The sequence below is a fragment of the Acinonyx jubatus genome, chromosome B4 (genome assembly GCF_027475565.1).
Source record: "Acinonyx jubatus isolate Ajub_Pintada_27869175 chromosome B4, VMU_Ajub_asm_v1.0, whole genome shotgun sequence".
In the NCBI taxonomy this organism is placed as follows: Eukaryota; Metazoa; Chordata; class Mammalia; order Carnivora; family Felidae; genus Acinonyx; species Acinonyx jubatus.
This window is the reverse complement of record NC_069387.1, coordinates 45,272,110-45,283,399: the sequence shown is the minus strand read 5'-3', so window position 1 is coordinate 45,283,399 and position 11,290 is coordinate 45,272,110. Positions and strand designations below refer to the sequence as shown.

Below are 11,290 nucleotides of genomic sequence, written 5' to 3'. Positions count from 1 at the left end.
GGCCCGGTTCTAGCTGAAAGGAAACCTACTGGGGGCTTCTAGGAAAGATTCTCCTCCTTGATAAGTGAGGGTTACACAAAGAAGAAAGCCCCCCTCCCCCCCACCCCAACCCCTTATTTCCTGCTTGGAATGTTGGTTGAGTAAGGCCTTGATACTTGGAGCTACTGCAGTCTTTCTGCCACCATGAGGTGAGAAATCGCTAACAAGCTGAGCATGGCAAAATGGGATTTGGGAAGAGTCTGGTCCTTGACAACTTGGTTATCAAGCAACAGCACCAGCTCTGGAACCGTCCGCTTCCAATCTCGTTCCGTGATAAGTCTCTAACATTTGTACCATGTTTAGTTGAGCATTCTGTTACTTATTAATAATGATAGCAAGTGCTTATCAGGTACTTGACTTTGTGCCAGGCACACATTTATATATACGAACTCATATCATTCTTATAACAGCCTCGTGAAGAACTTCTTATTTTGCATATGAGGAAGCCGAAGCAGAGGGAGGTTTAAGCGTCTTGTCTGAGGTCACTTGCCTGGGTAATCTGGCTCTGACATTCCCACTCCACAGTCTTTCAACTGGAGATGGTGCACAGCGTAACCAAAAAAGAGGTGTGCAGTAGACGGGACATATTCTAGATAACAGCTTTTAAAGGGTGTTTTACCTTGAGCCCAAAGCGTGGCAGTTGAGATCGGTGGTTTCATTCTGAGGCAGGCTTGCTCCAGTTTCTCAGACGTGGACATCCTGTCTTCTTGTTTGGTCCCTGACCACCTGTGCCAATGTTAGTGGTCACTCTCTAGTCAGAAGAACCCTGGAGCAGAAAACCCATCTTGTTGCTTGTTCTTGCACCTCAATGAACAGTACCACCAGCCACCAGTCTCCCTTGTACTGAGCAACTTCAAAGTCCTACTCCATTTCTGCCTCTCCCTCAGCCTCCACAACCAGTGTTTACCACATGCTGTCTCTTCTCTTTCAGAAACGCTTCTCAGAGCCAGCCTTCCCGCTCCCACCTCCTATTTGTCTCCTAACCTGTTTTTCCCTACTCCCACGTTATATACTCCCTCCACATGACCTCCCATTACCTTAAAAGCACCACACACACACACACATGGGGCGCCCGGCTGGCCTAGTTGGTGAAGCATGTGACTCTTGACCTCAGTTCAAGTCCCACACTGGGTGTAGAGATTACTTAAAAATAAAACCTTGGGGTGCCTGGGTGGTTCAGTCAGTTGAGGATCCAACTTCGGCTCAGGTCATGATCTTGCAGTCCATGGGTTCCAGCCCTGAGTTGGGCTCTGTGCTGACAGCTCAGACCCTGGAGCCTGCTTCGGATTCTGTGTCTCCCTCTCTCTCTGCCCTTCCCCTGCTCATGCGCGATCTCTCTCTCTCTCTCTCTCTCTCTCTGTCTCTTGCTCTCAAAAATAAAAATAAACATTTTAAAAAATTAAAAAAAAGTACAAAACAAAATTTTAAAAACAAAGCATAACACACAATACATCCCGCACTACCTGTGCCACCCCACCCCTCATTACCTGAAGGGGTGATTAGCCATTCATGTGGCCTAAGAAGCCTCCCCATGTGCTAGCCCCAAGCTATCCGTCCGTCTACCTTCCCCCCTCACAAAATCTCTCTCTTCACCATTTCTCAAACGTGCCAGGCACTTTCATGAGCTATGCTATTCCCTCTGCTCGTAAATACCCTTCTCTTTCTTCACCTGGCAAATTTCCACTCACCTCTCAAGATTCGGCTCAAACATCACCTCCGCCACAGTCTTCCCAGAGTCTCCCAGGTGAGTATTATTCCTCCCAGATTTCTGGCATGGCTGTGGATTTATACCATTAGTGAGACACTCGCATGGTATCTTCTAACGTATCGGTTTTATACATTCCACTGCTAGACTGATTCGTTAGACAGCAATGTTATTCTGATTCCCCCACCCTTAAGAGTGAGCCTGGCACACGGTAGACCCACGATAAATGATCACGCGTGAATTTTAAAGCCTGTTCATTACAGTTCATTCCTTTCAGCAATGGACAGTAAGGTGATCAGCTGTACATGCAACAGCTTCTATGTCATGAGGAGACAACCTAGTCAAGACCCCACTTCCAAACACTTTTTAGGAGAATGGGATACAATCCAGGTACACAGTACTGAAGTGTATACTTTTATTTTAACTAAGACCATGTGCTGAGGATCAGCATTGCGATTTTGTTTATGTCTCTCTTTAGAATTGAGGTAGTACAGTTTACTTAGCCCGTAGAGAGGGTGAGCTGACAGAATTTGTTTTTGTTTGTGCTCTTATATTTTTGGGTAAGTTGAAAGGTAACTTTTAGAGTGCTTTGACGGCCAAAATCAGGCTCAGAATCTAAGTTATCTGTCCCCAGATTACGACGGTGATTAGCAAGAGTCAAAGCTGAAACCAAGAGCCTTCTGATTCCATATTCTCTCCACCTCCCTGCACTACTGTCGGCACTGGTATGTCCCCGTAGAAATAACGCAACTAGTCTAACACTCACCCGGACGTTAGGGGAGGGGAGGGTTCCAATTTTTTTTTTTTTTTTAAGATTTTATTTTAGGGATGCCCCGGTGGCTTGGTCGGTTAAGCGTCTGACGTCGGCGCAGGTCATGATCTTGCGGTTCATGGGTTCCAGCCCCACACTGGGCTCTGTGTGACAGCTCAGAGCCTGGAGCCTGCTTCAGATTCTCTCTCTCTCTCTCTCTCTCTCTCTCTCTGCCCCTCCCCTGCTCATGCTCTGCCTCCCTTTGTCTCTCAAAAGTAAATAAATGCTAAAAAATTAAAAATAAAAGATGAACATTAAAAAAAGATTTTATTTTTTACAGTTTACTATTTTTTTTTAAGTTTTTTTTTTTTTAAGGTTTATTTATTTTGAGACAGAGAGAGACAGAGCATGAATAGGGGAGGGTCAGAGTGAGACGGAGACACAGAATCCGAAGCAGGCTCCAGGCTCTGAGCTGTCAGCACAGAGCCTGATGCGGGGCTCAAACTCACATACTGTGAGATCACGACCTGAGCCAAAGTCAGACGCTTAACCGACTGAGCCACCCAGGCGCCCCTACAGTTTACTATTTTTGAGAGAGAGAGAGAGCACACAAGCAGGGGAGGGGCAGAGAGCGAGGAAAGAGAATCCAAAGCAGGGTCCAGGCTGTGAGCTGTCAGCCCAACACAGGGCTCACAAATTGTGAGATCATGACCTGAACTGAAATCAAGAGTCAGACGTTTAACCGACTGAGCTACCCTGGCTCCCCTAAAGATTTTATTCTTAAGTAATCTCTACACCTAACATAGTGTTTGAATTTATAACCCTGAGATCAAGAGTCACATGCTCTACCGACTGAGCCAGCCAGGTGCCCCAAGGAGGGGGCCGGGGTCCAATTTTGACTTTTAGTCTCCTTGCACACTATGCAATTTATAATGACTTTAGTGATGCTGGTTTTTCATCTTTTCTCAATAGATGCATTTACATTTAGATAATAGAAGATAAGGACACAAGGGACTTGTTAAAGATTAAATTCTGTCTCAATGATTATATTAAAATACTGTGTTTATTGGGGCGCCTGGGTGGCTCAGTCGGTTAAGCGTCTGACTTCGGCTCAGTTCATGATCTCACAGTCCAGGAGTTCGAGCCCCACGTCGGGCTCTGTGCTAACAGCTCAGAGCCTGGAGCCTGCTTCAGATTCTGTGTCTCCTTCCCTCTCTGCCCCTCCCCTGCTCATGCTCTATCTCTCTCTGTCTCTCAATAATAAATAAACGTTAAAAAAAATTTTTTTTTAATAAATAAAATACTGTGTTTATCAAGAGCCAAAAAAAATTACCTACACAACTTCTGGTATTCAACTTTTTATTTTTTTTTTAATGTTTATTTATTTTTGAGAGAGAGAGAGAGAGAGAGAGCAAGGGGAGGGCCAGAGAGAGAGGGAGACAGAATCCCAGGCAGGCTCCATGCTGTCAGCACAGAGCCTGACGTGGGGCTTGAACCCATGAACCATGAGATCATGACCTGAGCGGAAACCAAGAGTTGGAGGCTTAACCAACTGAGCCACCCAGGCGCCTCGGTATTCAACTTTTTATATGGATGACTTGTCTTCACAGCAGTATTGAAAAGTCCCCGGAAGGTTAGCACTTCATCTTCACTTCTTTTTATCTGTTAGTGTCACTGATTATTTGCCACTTGTGGCTATGGCTTATGCCTATTTTATTTTTTTTCCTCACCAAGTCCTAATTACAGTGCATTAAAGGATAAGAAAAATACAGTTCAGAGAATTGAAGGACTTGCCCAACCTTGCCTCTGTGTCTGCAGCCTTGCTTTTGCTTTTTCTGTTGTGACAGCTGCTGCTGGACTGTGCACTGAATAGGTGATCAGTAAACACCTGTTACTTGTAACATCTTGGAGGCTTCTCAACTCTAAGGCTTTTGGCCTTTTTTTTTTTTTTAATGTTTATTTATTATTGGGAGACAGAGAGAGACAGAGTGTGAGCAGGGGAGGGGCAGAGAGAGAGAGGGAGACACAGAATCTGAAGCAGGTTCCAGGCTGTGAGCTGTCAGCACAGAGCCCGATGCAGGGCTCGAACTCACAAACCTTGAGATCATGACCTGAGTCAGACGCTTAGCTGACTGAGCCACCCAGGTGCCCTCCCCCCCTGTTTTTTTAGGCTTTTGGCCTTTCTATTGTGGGATGAAAGGAAGTCCAAATGCAGCAAGACAAAAATGATACAAGTTAGGAATGGCGGTGGGCTCTTGCATAGTTCTAGCTAATGCTGCCCCCTATTCCTTGCCTTCTTCCCTCCTTCCTTGCCAGCACTGCCTTCAACTCCTCCGGCCCTGAGACCTGCGTTCCCTTCCAGTGTCCCCTCTGCCTTCTGTGGCACGGCTCCCAGGCGAAATGGGAGACAAGGGGCGGGGAGCTGGCAGGCTCTGTCTGAGCTGCTTGTCTCCTCAGAGACCTGACCTGTTCTCCCAGTCACTTCGAGCCACCGGCTTGCACCATCAGAGGGAAAAAGGAAACCCTTACCAGATATCATAGCACATACCTGACCATACACACTGGTGGGCCTCTTCTGCAGGCTTATGCATAATAAGCTTTACATTTTTTTATGTTTGTTTGTTTGTTTATTTATTTTTGAGAGAGAGAGAGAGAGAGAGAGAGAGAGAGAGAGAGAGAGAGAGAGCAAGCCAGGAATGAGCAGAGAGAGAGGGAGAGAGAAATCCCAAGCAGGCTCTGCACTTGGCACAGGGCTCGAACTCACAAACTGAGATCATGACCTGAGTCAAAACCAACAGTTGGATGCTTAACCGACTGAGCCACTCAGGTGCCCTATATAAGCGTAAGAAAAAGAAAAGAAAAGAAAAGAAATCTTAAAACAAAAATTTTTTTAACGTTTATTTTTTATTTTTGAGAGAGGGAGACAGGGCATCAATTGGGGAGGGAAAGAGAGAGAGAGACAGAGACACAGAATCTGAAGCAGGCTCCAGGATTCAAGTTGTCAGCATAGAGCCCAATGCAGGGCTCCAACTCACGAACTGTGAGATCATGATCTCTGAGCCGAAGTCAGACACTTAAATGACTGAGCCACCCAGGCGCCCCCAAAGTGAAGAAATCTGAAAGGATAATGTAAAAGAAATAGGATTTGGAGCTAGGGAGAATAGGTGACAAGAGAGGATTCCAGGGACTGGGCAGATGAACCATTAGCCAGCAGATCGATGCCATTGGTTAACATTTAATGAAAGTATGCAGGGTGCTAAATTGATCGACCTCAGCCAGTGTCCCCTGACAGACCACTAGAGTGGCCACGCTGGGCTGACCAGGTACGTGCCACACAGGTCCAATGCTGCTGCCACACCTTCTCCTTTTTGAGTGCTCCATGGAAGAGAGGAACAAGGATAACTGCTTTTTTGCAGACGGCAAGGAACTACACAGGATCGTCCTTTCCTACCTGCCCCTGCCTTCCAGTCCAGCCTTCCCCTATTCCAGGCAGGTTCTGCATATCTCAGTTTTCTTCACATCGCCTTCGGTCAACATCATCAGCAAGCTTTTGTTTATTTTTTATTTTAGTTTAGTTTAAGTAGGCTTCATGCCCAGCATGGAATCCAGCGTGGGGCTTGAACTCACGCCGCTGAGATCAAGACCTGAGCTGAGATCAAGAATCGGATGCGTAACCAACTGAGCCACCCAGGCGCCCCAACATCATCAGCAATCTTAAGACTTGGCAGGGGTGGGGGACCAAAAAGCTTCTTATCTTACAAAGAAAAAAAAAAAAAAAAAGGAAAGCCTTTGCATTAGGAGGACTTTGTCCAGCTCAGGCACAGTTACCAGCATCCTCCCCTCCTCCCGTAAAGTGGCAATAACAGAACATACCCCTGGCCATCCCCTCCCCCATCCCCTCCCCCGCCCCTCGCAGGGGAGAGGAAAAGGGCACAACTTTGAGAAAAACAAGTATCAAGGGTTGACGGTGTGTGCTGAACTTTAAAATGTGAAATTACGGTGAAAAATATTTTGGAAAAGAAACTATCTTCCAAATTGTGCGACATAGTAAAGTTAATGGAGCCCATATGTCGTCTACTAAAACTTAGAAAAACAAACTAAAAACAATACTTTAGCGCCTGCCAGGGTGAAATGTGATCCACTTCTTAATGCTCACTCAACCCAGAGTGAAATGCTTTAAAATGGTAATGATTCCAAAGTGCAGCCTGAGCTCAGTGGATAAACAACAGACCTCAAACACAGGGGAGTGGGGTGGGGGGGTAATGTTCTGATCCCAGCTCTGGGCAAAATCACTTCATCTCCCAGTTCTTTCTCAATTTTCTCGACTTTAGAATGGGGATATCAGTATTTCACGAGGTGTTTACAAGGCACACTAAAATGATCGTAAAGCACTTTACAAATGTTCAATAACTGATGCTTTTTTCACAATTTGGCTTTATAACATCCTTCATTATTCACTCAGTGGTGTGGAAATAAATGAAGCCATGCCAAATGAGCACAGAGGCTATTTATTCAGAGCTTGCTATAGTAAGGGAGTCAGCCACCGTGGCTTGCATTTGGCAGAGGCACCAGCCAAGCAGGGGAGTAGCTAGGCTCTGAAGTGGAAAAAAAGGGAAGGATTCAGGTAATCTCTGGTGGGAGTTTGTTGGTGTGGGGAAGGTGGAGGTGGGCTATCTAGAAGCAGGGCGTCTTATGGGATTGGTTCGGGGAGCACATTTGGCTTTCTCAAGTTGGTCCTGGTTGTAAAGGGGGTGGGGATCCTGAGGTGGAAGGCAAGTTCCTTGGCTTCTAGAGCTGATTGCAGAAGAGGTTGTGGGTCAGAGCTCTACTGTCATATGGGTCATATATTTGGCCATTGCCTGTTTGTATGTTCCGTCCTTCAGTGGAAAATGAAAGGTGGGAAGGGTCCGAATACCCACAGAAGCCTAGGAGCCTAGAAAGTAGCTTGAACCTTTGATACCTTGTAATCACTTATAGAAGCAGTGAATTCCGAGGACAGACTCCTGAACTAATAGTATTGACTCTCCAGAATCAATGGGCATACCACCAGACTGGTAGTTGGGACAACCAGGTTCTAAATGTGGTGATTCTATTGTGTCCATTCCCCACCCCAGCCTGAGACAAGTCACATACCTTTCCAATTTCCTCAAGAATAGGCTGAGAATTCCTATCTGTGTAGTGTAGCTCATCATTTGGTTTTAAAAATAAATGGCTTGGCTGGAGGGGGGGGAGTGGGGGGGTGGGGGCGGTGGGGAGACACCTGGGTGGCTCAGTTGGTTAAGCGTCTGACTCTTGATTTCTGTTCAGGTCATGATCTCGCGGTTCATAAGATCAAGCCCTGTGTCAAGATCCTGGCTGACAGGTGCAGAGCCTGCTTGGGATTCTCTCTCTCTCCCTCCCTCTGCCCCTCCCCTGCTCTCCCTCTCTCTCTTTCTCCCAAAATAAGTAAATAAAACACTTAAATAAAAATAAATAAATAAAAATAAAAATAAAAATAAATGGCTGGGGCCTTCTGGCTCAGTTGGTGGAGCACACAACTCTTGACCTCAGGATGGTGGGTTCAAGCCCCGCAATCTTAAAAAAAAAAAATCTTAAAACAAAAGTGGCGTAAGTTTGTACAAGGAACCTATAAAGTGGGTATTTTGAACTCCACGAAGCAGGTATTTTAGAAGACATTCTAGAAGTGTGAGAAGGAAGATTATGCCTTCGAATTTTCATCTGGTGGACTAGAACCTTAAACATTTTCCATGTGTCCTGTGAGAAGACTGGCTGACACTCCCTCAGACTCACTGTCTTTCCCACCTTTCCAATTTCTCTACCTCCATTAAGGCTCCCCACCCTCTGCCTCTCCATTTTCCATCTTTGTGACAGGACTAGTAGAAACGTGGGAATTTCTTTAGGCCCCTAACAGAAAGATGTGTACTTGATTTCTACCTCTCACTAATTCACCCATTTCTTAAAAAACAATGTGTTTCTTATTATTTTTAAGTGAAATTTTGAGTATTTTAAATAAATATTATTTAAATATCTCATTTTTAACTTCTAATATCATAAATATTGATAGCTATAACCAATATAAACAAAATCTCTTTAGGTCCTCAACAATAGTTCAGAGTGTAAAGAGACTCTGTAAAGAGACTAAAAAAATTGCCAACCACTGCTTTAGATAATATTACCTTTTGTCCTAGTAATCTAGAACATAAAATTGCACAGAAAAATTCATGCACAGTATGTTCATTGCGGCACATTTAAGAATATAATCAACCTAAGTCTCTGAGAAGACATGTATTTCATACTCGTTCATAAGGTAGAATATTATACAGTTACTGAACATATTTTCAAAGAATTTTAATGAATACAGACAAACTCATTTTATTTAAAAAAATGTTTTAAACGTTTATTTTTGAGAAAGAGAGAGGGACTGAGTATGGGTGGGGGAGGGGCAGGGAGAGAGGGAGACAGAATCTGAAGCAGGCTCCAGACTCTGAGCTATCAGGACAGAGCCCAATGTGGGGCTCAAACCCACACACCGAACCATGAGATTATGACTTGAGCTGAAGTTGGACACCCAATTGGTTGAGCCACCCAGGCTCCCCCAGACAAACTAATTTTAGACAAAAGTGCCAAGAATACACAGATGAAGAAAGGGTGGTCTTCAATAAATGATGTTGGGAAGACATCGTATCTACCTGCTAAGAATGAAATTGGATGCGTATCTGACACCATACACAAAAATCATCTCAAAATAGATTAAAGACTTAAATCTAATACCTCAAACCATAAAATTTCCAGAAGAAAACAGAGGGAAGAACTCCTTGACATTGGTCTTGGCAATGATTTTTTGGACATGACACCCAAAGCACAGGCAACAAAAGCAAAAATAATCAAATGCGACTACATCAAACTAAAAAGGTTCTGCACAGCAAAGGAAACCGTTAACAAAATGGGAAGACAACCTATGGAATGGGAAAAAGAATTGTAAATTGCTTATCTGATAAGGGGTTAATATCCAAAATATATAGAGAACTCTTACAACTTGATAACAAACACAAAAACAAAACAAAACAAAACCCAAATAACCTGATTAAAAAATGGGCAAATGACCTGAATAGACATTTTTCCAAAGAAGACATACAAATGGCCAACAGATGCATGAAAAGGTGCTCATCATCACTAGTTGTCAGGGAGATTCATATCAAAACCAAAATGACCAGATTTCAAGCTGTATTACAAAGCTGTAATCATCAAGACAGTATGGTACTGGCACAAAAACAGACACTCAGATCAGTGGAATAGAATACAGAACCCAGAAATGGGCCCACAAACATATGGCCAAGTAATCTTTGACAAAGCAGGAAAGAAAAACCAATGGATAAAGACAGTCTCTTCAGCAAGTGGTGCTGGGAAAACTGGACAGCGACATGCAAAAGAATGAACCTGGACCACTTTCTTACACCATACACAAAAATAAACTCAAAATGCATGAAAGACCTAAATGTAAGACAGGAAGCCGTCAAAATCCTTGAGGAGAAAGCAGGCAAAAACCTCTTTGATCATGGCCACAGCAACTTCTTACTCAACACGTCTCCAGAGGCAATGGAAACAAAAACAAAAATGAACTGTTGGGACCTCATCAAAATAAAAACTTCTGCACAGCGAAGGAAACAATCAGCAAAACTAAAAGGCAACCAATGGAATGGGAGAAGATATTTGCAAATGACATATCAGATAAAGGGTTAGTATCCAAAATCTATGAAGAACTTATCAAATCAACACACAAAAAACAAAGAATCCAGTGAAGAAATGGGCAAAAGACACGAATAGACACTTCTCCAAAGAAGACATCCAGAAGGCCAACTGACATATGAAAAAATGCTCAACATCACTCATCATCAGGGAAATACAAATCGAAACCACAATGAGATACCACCTCACCCCTGTCAGAATGGCTAACATTAAAAACTTAGGCAACAACAGATGTTGGCAAGGATGCAGAGGAAGAGGATCTCTTTTGCACTGCTGGTGGGAATGCAAACTGGTGCAGCCACTCTGGAAAACAGTATGGAGGTTCCTCAAAAAATTAAAGATAGAACTACCCTACGACCCAGCAATTGCACTACTAGGTATTTATCCAAGGGATACAGGTGTGTGGTTTCTAAGGGGCACATGCACCCTATAGCAGCAGTATCAACAATAGCCAAAGTATGGTAAGAGCCCAAATGTCCATTGATGGATGAATGGATAAAGAAGATGTGGTATATATATACAATGGAGTATTACTTGGCAATCAAAAAGAATGAAATCTTGCCATTTGCAACTATGTGGATGGAATTAGAGGGTATTATGCTAAGCGAAGTTAGTCAGAGAAAGATAAATATCATATAACTTCACTCATATGAGAACTTTAAAATACAAAACAGATTAACATAAGGGAAGGGAAACAAAAATAATATAAAAATAGGGAGGGGGACAAAACATAAGAGACTCTTAAATATGGAAAACAGAGGGTTGCTGGAGGGATTGTGGGAGGAGGGATGGGCTAAATGGGTAAGGGGCATTAAGGAATCTACTCTTGAAATCATTGCTGCACTATATGCTAACTAACTCAGACGTAAATTAAAAAAATAAATTAAATTAAAAAATTTTCCAACCCCCCCTCCAAAAATCCATAATGTGATATCACCTCACACCAGTCAGAATGGCTACTATCAAAAAGACAAGAAATAACAAACGCTGGCAAAGACATGAAGAAGAGGCAACGTTTGTACACTTGGTGGGAATGTAAACTGATAAAG

At 43.6% G+C, this 11,290-nt stretch overlaps 1 protein-coding gene across 1 annotated transcript in view; it reads right to left on the bottom strand.

Moving 5' to 3' along the window:
• Positions 1-11,290, bottom strand: part of LOC113592969 (uncharacterized) — a 209,131-nt gene that overhangs the window by 3,260 nt on the left and 194,581 nt on the right. The window contains exons 6-7 of the mRNA XM_053199618.1: positions 1,728-1,816; positions 659-805 (exon numbers count right to left, since the gene is read on the bottom strand). The gene's annotated coding sequence lies outside the window, so the exon portion shown is untranslated. The remainder of the gene's footprint in view (positions 1-658; positions 806-1,727; positions 1,817-11,290) is intronic.